We start from the raw sequence: 3014 nt of genomic DNA on the forward strand, positions 1-3014 counted from the left end.
AAAAAGAGAGAGAGAGAGAGAGAGAGAGAGAGAGAGAGAGAGAGAGAGATAATGGAGTTAGTGATGAGGGTGGTGTGAAAAGGGTAACATTTTTTCTTTGTTTTTATTTTTGTAAAAGGGAAAAATTGTCCAAAAAATATTGTTTATGGACAAAAGGATGATTTTATAACGTTTTGTAAAGTTGAGGACGATTTTAATAAAAAGGTCGGAGACAAAATTGATTTTGACCCCAGACGTTGGGGACGAAAAAAGTACTTATCCCTTCTTTCTAGAGAGCATGATCAAGGATAGAAACTTTTATGAGGACATACTACAAGAATAATTAGTTTTAGCGACAAATTTTTAGCAGTAATAATACAATGACTGCTATTTTTTATTTAAGTTATGTTTTTGTGTCTATTATATATTTGTCATTAATATTATATATTATAATGGCAATTATTTTTATTGCCATTAAAAATATAAGTAAAACTACTTTTAATAAAAAAAATTTAGTGACCATAGTACTATGACTGGTATTATTTTTATTAAAAGATAAAAAAATTACTTTTAATGAAAAATTTTTAGTGGTCATTGTACTATGGCTGGTATTATTTTCATAACAATTAGAACAAAAATCATGCTCACTCCCTCTTCTCTTACTCTTTGAGAAACCTAACCCTAAACCTAGCCACCATCACCATCCCTCAGCGCTGAACTCTTCTCCTCTGGTAGAGGGTGCTGTCACTGCCGGCAAGGATAGACTGCGGATGCCGTTGCACTCTTCTTATCATCGAACTCTTCTTATCATTCCTCTTCTCGTCGCCGTCGCATGAAGAAAGCGTTGACCCCGTGGCGTCGCCGTCGTGAAGGTTGCTCAGTCAATCATCGTGTCTTCGAGCTCTGTGTGTGTGTGTGTGTGTGTGTGTGTTTCCGAGGTCAACATGCACTCTTCGAGCTCACTTCCCTTCCTCCGTCACCGTCACCACCCAAATATAGTTCGATTGTATGAGGTGTGTGTGCGCATGCGTGTGCGTGTGTGTGTGCACGCGCGTGTCAGACACCCAAATATAGTTAGGTTGTATGAGGTGTGTATGTGTGTGTGTGAGACACCCAAATATAGTTAGGTTGCATGAGGTGTGTGTGTGTGCGCGTGCGTGCGCGTGTAGTGTGTGCGTGCGCGCATGTGCGTGTGTGTGTGCACGTGTGTGTGTGTGTGTGTGTGACACCCAAATATAGTTAGGTTGCATGAGGTGTGTGTGTCTGTACTCTTCGAGCTCTTATTTCTTTTGTTTACTGTTGAAAGGAAAATTTAGTTGATAATGGAGGAGATGCGAATGATCGTTGCGAAACATTGAAAAAGGTGAGAAATAAGATCGGCAAGTATGAGGTTGGTAAAACCATCGACGAAGGTACATTAGGTTGTCAGACACCCAAATATAGTTAGGTTGCATGAGGTATGCGAATATTGACTGAAGTTCTGACTTATTAGTTAAGAGAAGAAAAGATGAGGGTGGAGCTTAGAATGTTTAGTTTAAGGTTTAGTAGTATTGTTAAATGACTGAAAATGTTGATTTCGACTTTCTTACAAGTGGATGCCACTGCTACTGTTGACTATCTTTGTTTTTCTTAATGTTCAAAATTTTAATGCTGAGACCTTAGATTTTAAACATGAGAACAAGGATCTTTGTTATATGAGGAATTTGAATTGCAGATTTGCAAAGTCTACTTATGTACTAATGCTTTTATTTAATATCATGTGTATAGGTTTTTGTTGTTGTTGTCGTTTCATTGGTTAATGAATTTCTGACTAAATTCTTCTCACCTCAGAAGGTGACTAAGGTGAGGGTGGATGTCCAAACTTTCAGGCATAGAGATGGTGAGTTTTTCTATAAAACCGGAAAAAGATACAAGCAGATAATTAGAAAGTGTCTCCCAGATATGTTTTCAGACTAGATCAAGCTGCAGATTTTCTATGATGGCCTCTCTGAGATGAAAAAAATATCTCTGGACAATTCCACAAGAGGTTCTTTGTATATGAAGAAGATACTTGAAGAGGCTAATGAGCTTATTAAGATGGTTGCTAACAACCAATATCTATACTCTTCTAAGAGGAATCCAGCGAATCCTGTGAAGAAAGGAGTTATGGAGGTGGACACCATGGATACCATTCTAGCTCAGAACAAGATTATGTCACAACAGATCAGTATAGTTACTCAGCACTTGAGTGAGATGCAAGTTTAAGCTATTAAAAATCAAGATACATCTTATGACATGAGTGGAGGCTTCAACCAAGAAGAAACCTATGGTTATGCTCAACCCATTCCTAAGCAAGTTAATTATATGGGAAATTCCTCCAGAAATTCCAATAATGATCCCTATTCGAATATATTCAATCAGAGATGGAGGAATCACCCTAATTTTGGGTGGAGAGAGTGATAAACCCCAATTTTAGGGTTTATCTTGTGCTGAATTTAGAAAATTTTATCAACTTATCCCACATTTATTCAATGAAATAGTATGGTTTTGTGAATGTCTCCTAATTTATGCTGAAGAGTGAAAACATACTTTTTAGACCTTTAAATTGATATATTTAAATCACTTTAATTCCACTTGATGCCTTGATGTATTTGTTTAGTGATTTCAGGCTTAGAAGGCAAAGATTGGATTGAAGGAATGAAGAAAAAGCATGTAAAAGTGGAGAATTTGTGAAGAAATGAAGTTTTGAAAATCTGCCTAGTTCTGTGTACGCGTGACCCACGCATACGCGTGACCAGAGATTTGTCAAGCGACGCGTATGCGTGACAATTGTCACGTGATCTCATTAAAGAAACACGCTGGGGGCAATTTCTGAACTCATTCTGGCCTAGATCCAACTCATTTCTGAAGCTATTAGAGGCCAAATTCAAGAAGGATGAAGGAGAGAGCAATTAGGTTAGGTTAGAAACATGTTTTAGGGTAATTTTTTAGAGGGAGAAGCTCCATCCTCTCTCTAAAATTAGGGTAGATTTAGGTCAATGTCTCTTATATTTAGG

The sequence above is a fragment of the Arachis duranensis genome, chromosome 8 (assembly GCF_000817695.3).
Source record: "Arachis duranensis cultivar V14167 chromosome 8, aradu.V14167.gnm2.J7QH, whole genome shotgun sequence".
NCBI lineage: Eukaryota > Viridiplantae > Streptophyta > Magnoliopsida > Fabales > Fabaceae > Arachis > Arachis duranensis.